This window comes from Tiliqua scincoides, chromosome 5 (assembly GCF_035046505.1).
Source record: "Tiliqua scincoides isolate rTilSci1 chromosome 5, rTilSci1.hap2, whole genome shotgun sequence".
NCBI classification, from domain to species: domain Eukaryota; kingdom Metazoa; phylum Chordata; class Lepidosauria; order Squamata; family Scincidae; genus Tiliqua; species Tiliqua scincoides.
Genome location: NC_089825.1, coordinates 31644301 through 31659070, shown reverse-complemented (window position 1 = coordinate 31659070; position 14770 = coordinate 31644301).

The following is a 14770-nucleotide window of genomic DNA, read 5'->3' as shown; positions in this document are numbered from 1 at the left end:
AAAAATACCTTCAAAACATGAAAGCTTTCCAAAATATTGTCCTGCTAGATGGAGCACATGCCTTGTTTTTGCAATGCATTATCTCTGGTGGTTCAAAGTCTGTTTTGTTCCAAGAGGTATCGTATTACAATGATGTATGTGGCAGGCAGGGCGTGAAAGAGACTAATGCCTGAAGACAAATGCCTCTGCTTGTCCTATTAAGCTCTCTTTAAATACCTGAGAAATTCACAAATAAAATATGATCCTGACATTTTTATGGGACAATGTTTTTATTCCTTAACCGTTTTCTTTCTTTTTTTCTTTTTTTTTTTAAACCTAGGGCATAAAATGAAAAATCCTGCACGCGGTTTCATTAAGGAAAGCTTTATCTGAAAAACGTTATAAACTAATGAGCGATAACTGACCCGTTGCTGCCTTATTAGTCCCAGTCAAAGTTCTGGCTCTTACACCAGCAAATTTGAAACAGGTTGGCCTTATAATGTGCTGCATAAAACTGTCATCTTCTGCCAGTCGCACTCGGGGATGGCGCTTTGAAGAAGCCAACATGGAAAAGAGGATTCTGGTAGGCAGACATTTAAAAACTCCTTTAGTGGCACTGTGTCGTTCTTTTCTAAGTGTGATTAAATAATTATAAGAACGCCTCTGAGGGCTAATCTGCTTTATTTCCCAGATTTTCACCTTGGGGACATATTGTCCCTTGTCACTGAAACCTCAGGGACAGAAGGGGACGCCACAGGATGGCTCAGCAGGAAGCCACGATCCTGATGAAACAGTGTTCAGTTAATGAAGGCATGGCCCATGGCCTCTGCTGGCACGCCATATGTTTGAAGAAATGCTAATGACTCCAATTCAAATACCTTTTTCATCTTAACTATATGTAAATGTGTTTATAAATGCTTGCTTATAAATATACTATCACATTTTTTAAGAGCTAAGTGCTAATGTTGCTTTCAACATCTATAATACACAATAATTAAAACTTTAGCAATTCTCCTTAATTATACCTTATGGGAAACGGTACAGTAATTTATAGAAATTAAGCAGAAAAAAACAAAACAAAAGATCCACAGAATGAACACAGCAGAGGAGGCGCTGAATAATAAATCTCTGAGATCATTAATGTGCAAACACAAAACTGCAGAGAAAGAAGCAATGCCCAATTCTCAGAGCACTGAGATCAGAAGGGGAAAAGACTGGAGAGAGAACTTGGGTTGAGAGTAGTGTGAACTATGTCAGTAGTTACACTCCCTGTGTGTCAGGAGTACATTTGTCGGGAACAATAAAAGAATGAAAGAGCTCCAAAATCAAAGTAAAAACAAGTGTTTAGTAACTGGAGAACTTTAGCTTTATTTCAGCATGGGATGCTGCCTTGTCAGCCCTTCCCAAATCTTTATTTTTGTATCCTACACTACAGGTGATCATTAGGCACAAATGGTACTTTGTGATGAATCATCTCCTACAGAATTGGCCAGGAGTGACATCTCCATTGCAGCAGCAGAAATGTTGTTTCAGAGGAACGGTTGGTTACTATTTTGGCATGCACGGTACACTTTGCCCCCACCCCTCTGTTCATGAACAAGGCACCCTGCAGAAGTCATAACTGGCCTCAGAAAACACAAACTGCACTTGTTCAAAGTCTGTTTCAACTTGATTTGTTTCAACAAAGTCTGTTTCAAGTTGATTTGATATCAACTTTTTCTGATGTATTAACCTCTCTCTCTCTCTCTCTCTCTCTCTCCCCCCCCCCCCCATCGACAGCATTTCTCAAACTGTGGGTCATGAGCCAATTTTAGCTGGACCCCATTCGTATCAATGTGTATTTGGGGAAATGTGACAGTTCTGTTCTTTTAACAGGCTACGATGTATATGCTTTGAAAAATTAGAGTCAATGGGGCTTAATTTATACTTATTGTAAACTTTTAATTTACTTAGGCTGCAATCCTAACCAACTTTCCAGCACTGACATAAGGGCAATGCAACTCCAAGGTAAGGGTACAAACATTGCCTTACCTTGAGGAGGCCTCCATGACAGCCCCCGGCTGCAGTATGCAACACATACCCCACAGGCATAAATATTGCATAACTATTGCATAAGTTGATTGAGCCCTTAGGCTGCAATCCTATCCTCACTTTCCTGGGAGCAAGTCCCACAGAAAACACAGGACTTACTTCTGAGTGACCTGCTTAGGATTGGGCTCTTAATTTGATTTGATTTTGTTGTGTTACAAATTTTTCTGCTTAACGATGTCACTTCTGGCCATGACATCACTTCCAGGTTAAGGACATCACTTCCAGTGAGTCCTGACAGATTGTCATTCTAAAAAGTGGGTCCCGGCACTGAATCATTTGAGAACCACTGCTCATAGAAATAGTCAGGTACTATTTAAATAGTATACTTATTTCAGTCATTGGACACAGATAGACTTGCAGCTATCTTTGAAAATAATCTTTATAAGAAAATGGTATAACTAGAGTGCAACTTGGACCATGATTTAGAGAAGCATGATGCATAGGATATTCCAGAACAGTAGTGCAAAACTATTGACCCAAACAAAGAAGGAGCAATTTTAGGTGGAAAAAAAGAAGAAATTTGGAGCAGCAAACAAGCTGTAAGCAATTAGCAAACACTTAAGTAATCCACTTGCCAAATACAACCTCAAGAAGTATAGGAAAGCTCAATGCTTAACCAAGCTAGAAGTGCTCTGCTTGCACACAGCTGGCTCTTAATTATTTCTCTAGTTTCACAAACTGAAACAGAAACAGCTGACTGCCCCCAAGTTGAAAATGGGCAAGGCATGCATAAAATAGCTTGTCGAAAACAGCCTAATGGACTGTAAACATACTCCTGAGGGTGACTCAAGTCTGCAAGATAACTTCCTAATCGCCATCTTTTTATTTTACCAGCTGCAGGCTACTGAAGAGTGTACAACACTGCCTCACCAGCTTCTGCTTGCCATCTAGCCTGATGAAGAATCCTATAGGATTCAATAGTTTGCTGGTTGATACCTTGTTACCTTTCAGTTGGCCCTAATAAAGGCAATACCATACTTTGGACTGTGTACCCTTAAGAGCCCAATCCTGGGCTCAGCGCAGCAGCTTCCCACTAGCACACTGTCGGGCTACCACCCATGCTAGCACTGGCTGAGCTAGGCTAGCACCCGCCGAGCACCCAGCCTCCTCCGCTCAGCAGTCTCCCAGACTGCCGAGCTGTGCCATGGTAAGAGGGGATGGGGAGGGGGCAGGGAGGAGGCATGATGGGGAGGTGGAGGGCGGGGAGAGGGCGGGTGGGAGGCGTGCCAAGGGGAGGGAGCTGGGAAGCATAGAGGCAGGACTGGTGGAGCTCTGCTCCACCAGATCCTGTCCATTTGTGTAGGGCTTGGCACCCTACTAGATTGCATTTACCTAGATAGCATTTGCGGCACTACTTCCCTATCTGGGAGAAGGGGACTTCTCCCGAGGCACTGCCTGTGGCAGCCCAAGATGTGCACAAAGCGGCGGTGGCCGTTTGAGACACTGCCAGAGCTGTGCACCCCAGGCAGCTCAGGATTGGACTGTTAGCAATTGCTTAGTCAGCAACCCTTAGTCAGCAGAAACTACCATGATGCGTGTGGAGCCTCTTTGCCCAAAAGAGTTTTTCCATTTCCTTCAATAGAGGTGACATCTGAGTGTGAGCCAATAGATATGCATTTAGCTTGGTAGGCAGAGCTTCTCCTTATTTTGTAGTGAATGAGGAAGCCAGCCTGTACAGGACGCTCATGTTTAAAAGAGAAGAAAAGGCTAACCAAAATTGCTGGTCTCTGGCCAGCAATCAAGATAGACCAGTGATTTTTAACCTTTTTCATCTCATGTCACATTGACAAGGTACTAAAATTGTCAAGGCGCACCATCAGTTTTTTTACAATTGACAAGGCACAGCATGCTGCTGGTGGGGGCTCACATCCCCCAATTGCCCTACCAATAAATGATCCTGCCTGAAATTCCCACAGCACACATGCAGGCCATTTGCGGCACAGCCGTGAAAATGGTTGAGATAGACATAGAGAGTCTCACGCTCTCCTCTGACTGTGGAAATAACTCTTCGTTTGTGATAGTGCAACAGACGCAGGCAATCATGGACTCACTAGGTCTAAATCACTCTTTAGATTCTGCCTTTTTTAATGCAGGGTGTTCCTGAACTTTCCAGGACGCTCACATGCTACCATTCCTCACCATCACAACATACAACACTTGCCAACATGAAGCAGGAGTTCATTGCAGTGGAGGTACCCTGAAAGCTAATTATCTCCTGAGAACTTGCTAGAATTTGAAGGGTTATGCGCAAGATGTTAACTAATCACACAGCTCCCAGATATTTGTAACATGCAGTGTGACTGTGAGGTTGCATTTAAATGAGAGCCAGGCATGACTACTGATGTGTTGTTTGTTAGTGCTGCCGAGCAAGCAAAATGCTACATTACACAGTGCCAACTTCACAATACTCGCTAGTTTATGCTTCAGAGGGAAAAGAAAGCATACAACGATTAATCAGGGTTCAGTGTTCCACGGGTGGTATTCAATAATAAGAATAATAAACTAAGAAGTACTTGGGGAGAAAATAGACTACAAAATTAATTACAAATTGCAAATATCATGCAAATGAATGCAAGGCAAAGAGGTGAGATATGCATATTTTTTGTACAAAATATGATTCCAATTATCTTTTCTTTCTTCCTTTTTTTTAACACTCAAAGAGCATAAAGATTTATAGGACAGGACTTACATTAGTATACTAGTTATACAAGTTAGTACAATATTTGTACTTTAGGGAGGCCAGACATTCATTGGGAAGCTCATGTAGTGAGTGACTTACCAAAGAAGTACATTTTATGAGCAGAGGTGTCACTCGTTCCCTACAGAGGGCCAAAGTTAGCATTTTTGGTGCCAGCTGAGGGCCGGAAGTGACATCATTAAGCAGAAAAGTGACATTATTAAGCAGATGATGGCCAGAAATAAGCACTTTGTTTTCACATGGAAACTCATTAACTGCAAATGACAGAAGAGAAAATGTGCAAATCTTGTTCATCTTTTCAAAATATGAGAGCCCAATTATCAGGGTGGGAGATCCCAATTATAACAGGAGGGGAAAGATAAATTTCTTCCAGGGGCCTCATTTGGCCTGTGGGCCTTATTTTTGCCACCCCTGTTCTAGAGGAGTAGCCCTAGCATGAGCTCTTGCAAATGGCAGTCCACTTCATTGGATGCATGACATGTATCTTCTGTTGGCCAGAACATTTATACACATGGAGGTCAAACATTTATTGTAAATTTTATGAGCAAATTAACCCCATGCTGGTATCTTCATGTTACAGTTTTAAAAAAGATGTTTTACCTACATCTTGCATGCAAACTGTACATACTGTTTGCATAGATTTAAGACTGATCTCTGACTTATAGAAAGAATACAAGCAGAACAACTGCATTAAGTTACATCAACAATGATACATAATTTGCACTGAGTGCAATGCAGCCAAACATTAAGGCCTTTTTGAGTCCAATTGAAGCACAAAAGAGTTAAGGATATGAACTTGATGGTATTTTATATGTACGTAGCAGGTCTGTGTGTTTTATATACTGGAGGCTAGTGAGTAAATATTCACAGAGGCAGTAACTGTATATATGCTCCACCCAGGAACCAGCAGCACATAGAATGTAATACATGTTGGGCATCCCTTATCCGAAGTACTTGGAACCAGAAGTGTTTTGGATATCAGAGTTTTCCGTATTTCGGAATACTTGCATATACGTGATGCACTGTTCCAGTGCAAGATAGGATTGCGTTGTATGTTTCATATACCCTTATACACATAGCCTGAAAGTAATTTTATACAATATCTTTTTAATAATTTTGTGCATGAAACACAGTTTGTGCTTTTATTTCTTTAGGCAAAAAAGTTTTTTTTTTTTAAGTAATGTTGGTGCTCAAAAAAGTTCTGTATTTCAGAATTCCAGATAAGGGATGCCCAACCTGTAATAATAATAATAATAATACACAACGTTTGTACAGTGCTTCCTGAGTGTGCAAAGGGTGTCACATGCATACTTGTGATGCTGCACTAATAACTACCTTGAAAAGTTCATAGCTGTTATCATCCCCTATACAGTTGGACAGTTCAGGCTGAGAGGTAGTAGCTTGCCTACTATCACCTTTAAGTGAGTTTATGACAGAGATGAGATTCAAATGAGGTGTCCTGGATTTGCACCTCAGTATCAGGCTGCAATCCTATCTGATTTGCCAGGCAGTCAATCCCATTGAACAGACTTTAGGGTAGACATGCCTAGAATTGCTGTTAGCCACTATACTAAACTACCATAGATACTCGCATATAAGGCGAAAAATTTCTTCCCAGAAAAGCAGCCTGAATCATTGCCCCACCTTATCTCTGGGGCAGGCAAGCAGCAAGGGTGGGGGGGAGGCGAGTAAGCCAGCCAATCACTATTGTGGGAGCGAGGGAGGGAGCGAGTGATCTTCTGCTGAGAGGAGGCTGTGGTACGGGTGTGCTCCACGTGCTCCATCATGCTCCATCAGGCTGTTGCCCAGCTGCAGAAGCTCCAAGCACAGGGCAGGGCAATTGCCACCGCAGCCATCAGCAGCCCCTCTCGCTCAGCACCAGCACCCACGGAGGCATCTCTGGAGCAGCACCCAAGACAGAGCAGGAGACAATGAGCTGTGTGTGGGAGGGGGCGTCTGAGCGAGGGAGAAGCAGTCATTTGAAACAGCTGAGTCCATCTCCTCTTTCCTTCTTGTTCCCCCTTCCCCCTTCCTACTGTATTTAAACTTCAAGCACTCAGTTGGAAAGCCCAACTTGCTAACCCCCTTCCCATCTCCCCACAGATGAAGTTGGACAGGGTGGGCAAGGGGGGAGAGTGATCTTTTTAAAGAGAAAGAGAGGGGGGGGCAGCCTGTACCTTTGTTTCTCAAGCCATTGAAAAGGTTAAGTCCATCTCTTTCCTTCTTGTTTTTGCCCCCTCCCCCTTATTAAATCCAAGTTTTAAACTCTCTGTTGCGAAGCTGAGGCTTGCTAGCCCCTCTCCTCATAATCATTTACCACTGATGAAGTTGTACTGGGGGAGAGGAAGAGTTAACTTTTATAAAAGGAAAAGTTTGTGTGTGTGTGTGTGAGAGAGAGAGAGCACTTAAAACAGTTAAGGCTACAATCCTAGCCTCACTTTCATGGGAGTAAGCCCCACTTGATGCAAGGTGTTATCAGTAGAAGTTATGGTATAGAATGCTTATCTGAAATGTAAGCATAGCATGGTTTTTGATCTCTCTCTCTCTCTCTCTCTCTCTGAATGTCCAAGCAAGTTCAACTTGAGTCTCACAAGCATTTGGCTGGGATTGGGCAGCCTGCCACAATCTGTTCTCTTAGAACAATATTGATACATTTGAATGAAGTCTTTGTCTTCAGAGCACAGAAAAAAAAATCTAGCAGTTTGAAATTCAGCTTGAAGTTTTAACATTGCTTTAACGTTCAGTTTGAAGACTTTTAGAGCACTAAGCTGTGCACCCACATGCTAGAAAGCACATATTCACACCGGCTCTCATAGAAGAACACTAGTAAGCTTAGCTTTCTCATATTCCTTGTTTTTCATTTTGAGATCAGTTTTGGGGTACACATAAGTGTGACTAACAAATAGTAATGTTTTAACTGAGTTTTAGTGGACTAACTGCATTCTAGAGTTTAAAGAGACATGATATCAAAGCACTTCCGGATTAACACATTGCAAAGGTCAGATTCCCAGAGAAAATCATTTCACAGCAGTTTTTAGATGAACACACACACCATGACGTCAATAGCAAGTATGTTGCATTCACAGGTTGCCTTACGAAGGCCACAGAACATCATCCGATGGTTATGGATGAGGTCAGGTTTGTGTGCAGTGCCATTGGCTAACTGCTGGAGGTATATTGTATATGATGGATGTATAAGATGGCCTATTATAAAACAACGGATGTTTTGAACCCACCAATGAATTGTCTCCAAATGTGTTTCAAGGAGGGAACCCCAGATTGTAATAAAAGTCAGCTAAAGGAGGCGTTACACACTTCCCTTCTTCACACTTCCTATGCAAGCAGTCTCCTTTGAGGCTTCCCTTTTTCACACTTCCTATGCAAGCAGTCTCCTTACAGGCTTCTCTTCTCCCCACTTCTGGTGCAAGCAGTTTCCTTTGGGGCTTCTCTTCTTCACACTTCCTATGCTCACAGTCTCCTTTGGGGACGTGGATGGATTTACAATCTTTTGCTGATGGATTTACAATAAAAGCCTGGATCTGATCACTTTTGTCTACTGAGTTTGCTTTGGTACCTGGGATTACAGTGCAACATCTGAGATCTCTTGTAACATCTAGGATCCCTTGTAACATCTTGGTTTTTGCACCTTGCAACACACTGACTATTAAGGGACTTGCTTCTGAGTAGGCATGCCTAAGACTGGGCTCCCAGTCTATTCCCTCCTCTTGCTTTCCTCTCCACCTCTCCCCTTACTGTATACAGTCACACTTCAGTCTCTCCTTTGTAAAACTTTTTGCAAACCTCCTTGCTAACCTCATTTCCCCCTATCCTCACCAATGAAGTTGGACTGGAGGGGAAAAGTCCCTGCATTTGTGTATGTGGGGGGGGGGAGCATCTGTGGGAGAGAGAGAGAAGCCATCTCCCTGTGTGTGTGTGTCCTTTTCACTGGAAGAGTCCTGGAGACCTTGTAAAGATGCAAAACACAGGAAAAACAGAAAGTAGAATTATTCTGCAGCAACAGGTATTTTAGCCAGAGATCTTAGCTGCATGCTGGCAGGAGAGAGGAAGCACTTGCAACAGCTGCTTATGTAGTAAGCTTTTCAGAGAGCATGCTTGCTTCTGCAGTATCCCCAGGCAAGCAGGCATTCCTCCTCCTCCACCGCTGCTAGTCTTGGAAAGGGGAGCAGGAGCCTGGAGCATGTCCCATGCGTGTTGTCAATGTGGCTTACTCCCAGGAAAGTGCACATAGGATGGCAGCCTTTGAGCCCAAGCCTGTGCATGCCTATTCAGAAGTAAATTTGATTGTCAGTGGGGCTTACTCCCAAGAAAGTGCACATAGGATGGCAGCCTTTGAGCCCAAGCCAGTGCATGCCTACTCAGAAGAAAGTTCCATTATTGTCAATGGGGCTTACTCCCAGGAAAAGATGGCAGTGAAGCTAAGCGGGGGGGGGGGGTGAGAGGAAAAGGGCAGAATCACCCCACTTCTTTAAGAGTGAAACTCCCCTGACAGCCTTGATCCTGCTGTAAATCAAGAGGAGGAAACAGCCCTCAGACCAGGTGAGGATGGGCTTGTTGCAGCTGCAGGATGCACCTTCCCTGAAAGTGGAAACACTCCCATCAAATGTCTCACAAACTACAATTCAGAGTACCATTACTTAGGAATAACACCCAGGGAAAGCAGTGGGTTTGCTTCTGAGTAAATAGGGTTTCAGCTATGTGCAGCTGCACAAATGGTCACAGCCATTTGCTGTGGCTTGTCTCTGCTGTGAATTGAATTGCACACTCCCAGTTGTGTTCTAAGTTGTATGTTATATGTAGAGCTTCTGGCTTAAGAGCAGAAGACTCTGCCTTTGCACTGTTTTGCACCATATATGTTCTGAGAAATTCTGAGTGATAAACTAAAACATAAAAAGTGATCTTTTTCCTATCCTGGTCTTCAATCACTGGTTCAAACATGAATTGATCACCAAAAATTAGCTATTGATGGAGCTTTCACAGTCAACTAGCTACCTCCCTTCCTGCCTTGCTGGCCCTGCAAGGCATTCTGGAGCACTGCCATTATTCCATTCTCTTTCAAGTACCCCTAAAGGTCTTGTTGAGTGCCCCTGAGGGTACATGAACCCCAGGTTGGGAACCACTGTTCTATTAGTATATGGTTTACAGTGCACTTAATACTCTGACAGTGTTTACAAAAAGGTTGTGGAGACCAGAATTAAAAAAGCTACTGAATACAAATGTATTTTATGATCTTTTACTTTATTTTTAATAAATTAGATGGTACAGTTCTTAGATGAAAATTACAGGACATTTTTCAGGATCTGGCCTCTGGTAAAATCAGACAAAATTATAGTCAGACACATCCCTAATTTAAACCCCCGACTTATCCGAGGGTCATAGCAAATTCCATGATTTTGGGCTCAAAACCTGCCCTCGTCTTAACTGTGAGATTGACTTATAGATGAGTGTCTGCGGTAGTTTTCATTTTTGTCAACCCCAAGCTTCCTTATATATGTTTCTATGGGAGTCCACCTCACACACAGTTTCTGCCCATTCTTCTTTGCTGAAAGATAAATATCCCCAGGTCATACTTAACATAAATGCACATGCATAAGCATCAATTCACACAGAATGTTCTATATTCTGGGGATCATGTCACTGCTCCATTGTATATAGAGCTTATATACGGAGAACCTGTATATGGAGCCAGTTAGTCAGGACACACAGCCTATGCTGTATCCAGCATAGATAAGGAGTAAGCTGGAGGTCTCCTTGGGATAAGGGGATATTTTAACCCTTACCCCCAATTAATGCTCCAACCTGCCCAATGGGGCTACTTGGGTCTACACCAGCTAAGGCACTGGTGCAGATCTGAACAGCCCTGTGTAGGGCATTCAGGCCTGGGAGGGAGGATTGGATATAGTGGAGGCCTCCTCCATTGATCCCGCCCCCTCCTGGGGATCCACTCCCTGATCCACCCTCCCTTACCTTGAAAGGCTCCTGCCCCGCCTCTGATCCACCTCCCCCAACCCTCTGTTACTCAGAAGAGCACTCATCTCCACCAGACGAACAGGCCTTGCTGAGGGAGAGTCAGCATGGCTTCTGTAAGGGTAAGTCTTGCCTCACAAACCTTTTAGAATTCTTTGAAAAGGTCAACAGGCATGTGGATGCGGGAGAACCCGTGGACATTATATATCTGGACTTTCAGAAGGCGTTTGACATGGTCCCTCACCAAAGGCTACTGAAAAAACTCCACAGTCAGGGAATTAGAGGACAGGTCCTCTTGTGGATTGAGAACTGGTTGGAGGCCAGGAAGCAGAGAGTGGGTGTCAATGGGCAATTTTCACAATGGAGAGAGGTGAAAAGCGGTGTGCCCCAAGGATCTGTCCTGGGACCGGTGCTTTTCAACCTCTTCATAAATGACCTGGAGACAGGGTTGAGCAGTGAAGTGGCTAAGTTTGCAGACGACACCAAACTTTTCCGAGTGGTAAAGACCAGAAGTGATTGTGAGGAGCACCAGAAGGATCTCTCTAGACTGGCAGAATGGGCAGCAAAATGGCAGATGCGCTTCAATGTCAGTAAGTGTAAAGTCATGCACATTGGGGCAAAAAATCAAAACTTTAGATATAGGCTGATGGGTTCTGAGCTGTCTGTGACAGATCAGGAGAGAGATCTTGGGGTGGTGGTGGACAGGTCGATGAAAGTGTCGACCCAATGTGCGGTGGCAGTGAAGAAGGCCAATTCTATGCTTGGGATCATTAGGAAGGGTATTGAGAACAAAACGGTTAGTATTATAATGCCGTTGTACAAATCGATGGTAAGGCCACACCTGGAGTATTGTGTCCAGTTCTGGTCACCGCATCTCAAAAAAGACATAGTGGAAATGGAAAAGGTGCAAAAGAGAGCGACTAAGATGATTACGGGGCTGGGGCACCTTCCTTATGAGGAAAGGCTACGGCGTTTGGCCCTCTTCAGCCTAGAAAAGAGACGCTTGAGGGGGGACATGATTGAGACATACAAAATTATGCAGGGGATGGACAGAGTGGATAGGGAGATGCTCTTTACACTCTCACATAATACCAGAACCAGGGGACATCCACTAAAATTGAGTGTTGGGCGGGTTAAGACAGACAAAAGAAAATATTTCTTTACTCAGCGCGTGGTCGGTCTGTGGAACTCCTTGCCACAGGATGTGGTGCTGGCGTCTAGCCTAGACGCCTTTAAAAGGGGATTGGACGAGTTTCTGGAGGAAAAATCCATTATGGGGTACAAGCCATGATGTGTATGCGCAACCTCCTGATTTTAGGAATGGGTTAAGTCAGAATGCCAGATGTAGGGGAGAGCACCAGGATGAGGTCTCTTGTTATCTGGTGTGCTCCCTGGGGCATTTGGTGGGCCGCTGTGAGATACAGGAAGCTGGACTAGATGGGCCTATGGCCTGATCCAGTGGGGCTGTTCTTAGGTTCTTATGTTTAGTGATAGTAGTCACAGTGCTGATGAAAATTAAAAAAAGAAAGGTGAGAATGTGAACATTTCAAAAATATGTATTGAGTCAGCTGGGGTACTGAATACAAACATTATTTCTGAGTAGTGAACTAGAATGATCACGATTAGGAACATTTTTACTGAGATTCTATAGGGAGAGTATTATTACCTTATGCATGAACACTGATTTGTTGTACAGTGAAATTTTGTAAACAACTGTTTATCAGATGCATGACATGAACAAAAGATTTGATGAGCTGAATACCAATCTTAAAAGGCCAGAACTAAAGCTAATGCAACACATTTGGTTACACCCTAAAGTTGCCCTTCCTCTGTAGAAAGAGCCTTCCTCCCCTTGCTTCTACAAAGCAAAGACTCCACCCACAGAAGGAAACCTTAGGGAACAACCCATTCTGATTGTGAGCTAACCAAAAGACAAAACAGCAAACCTCCATGTTGAAGCTATTCAGTAATCCCATGAAGTGTCTCCAATAATTACCAGTATAAGATATGCTAAACAAAGATGTGTGTATATAATACAGTAATAAGACAGGATCAAAACATTTATACAAGGTATGAAACCTGCCAAAAAATTGTTGGATGACAGTCTGACCAACAGTTGGATGAATGGTATGAGTAACAGCCTTCAGCATTTGGGTAATGTGCAAATAACATGGGTCATCTTGGTGTTGTCCTTGCAACAAGCCTGGAAGATATGTAAGTTGCATCACCCCTATATTGCAGATGGGGCTTGCTTATGGACACCTACTGAGTTCGTGGCAGATGCAAGAGTCAAAGTGGGGAAGTCTTAATTCTTAATTCACTCTCTTTAAATGCAATCAAATGCATATCTACTCAGAAGTAAACCCTATAGATTCAATGGGACTTGCTTCCATATACAGTGGGCCTGCCTTATTCACAGATTTCATTATCACAGATGCCACGGTCCCCTTTTTAAAATGTTAAAATGTAAACATCGGTAAGGAAATAGCCTTCCCTACCCTTGTGCTTCAAAACTGTGCCATTTTCAGAGCTGCGGGGCAGTCTTCTGCATTCCTCTAGGCCATTTCCAGGCCGTGCAATGCATTCTAGGGTGAGCCAGGGCGGCGGTAGCAGGTTACATGACCTGGAAGTGGCTTACAGGAGAGAAGAAGGCTGCCCTGTAAATGGTGTAATTTTGCAAGGCAGGGAAGGCTATTACTGATTTTTAGTTTTTATTTTAAAAGGGACTCCAGTATTCACAGATATCAGTATCCATGGGGGGTGGGGAGTAGAACCCTGCAGTTTCCAAGGGACTACTGTGTGTGTAAGATTGCAGCTTCAGCCACTCTCAGAAAAATGTTTGATCACCACTTTGAGTGATCCAAATTCCATTTATCCTACGATACGAAACGTCCCATAAATTATCATTTTTTCACAGGCTCCGATTTTCTGAAGGTGGGAACCCTACAGAGAACAGTATACTTCCCCAGAAATACAACTCTAAATGGGACAGAAAGTCAAAGATGGCAGTTTTAAGCATTTAGGGAAGTGGTGACATTGGCACATACGGTTGTTGGCCTTGTCAAGCAACTGAATGGACTCTTCCAGTGAAGCTAAAGTATGGAACAGCTATCCATTGATCAGCAAAGCAACCTCTCTTCTGAACATATAGCTAATAAGATGGTGTCACTGTGACGGAACCAAACACTTTAAAAATCAAATCAATCAATAAGTGCAGTGCTTAGTGGCAAAGCAAAGAGCAGAAGAACAGAAACTCTGGGCTGATTTACCTTTACCCTAAAGTCAGCTTGTCAACCTTTTAATCCCAGAAGGGTAAATCAGACAGTGTATAAATTATCCTCAGCAGTGCTGACAGCTGCTGCCCTTCACCTCCTGATCTAGGCAAAATTCACAGATTCGGTTTCATTATTATTTAACGACAAACAGAGCTTGCACAATGCCGTTTGCAAGGAAGACCGAAGAAGCAGGTGCTCTCCATAGAAAAATAAAGCAGCCTGAATTTTTGGACCATCAAGTAAAATCTACCCTGCGGAGACTGATAATGGAAAAGTGCCTAGACTGAGCTGCATGAATCTAGCACATCCCAAAGGCCAATCCTGGAAACAAGAGTTCCTTGTCACAGATGAGCCCAGGGATAAGTCAATTGGGCCTTTATGCCATCCCTATAGTGTAACCTATATCCGAGTGGCTTCTGTAGTTTGCTGATGGCATCATTTGTTAAAAATAGTGTTAGCTGCTTTTCAATATGGGACCAAAGGGAATATCTTCTGAATCATCACAAAAGCTCAAAGTCTGCTTTTGTTTATGATTCTTGAGAATCATCTTATAAGTGAATGAATGACAATTTTCTGGGAAGCTGATGGTAACCTATGTACAGGTACATGGGGGGGATCCTATAGTGTAAATAAACACTATTATCATGTGGGTCTGCCACCTAATGCTTTCATCTTGAGGTAAGGAGATAAAATTTAATTCACTTAAGCTTAAGATATGCATATTTTTATTCTTAAAGCAGAT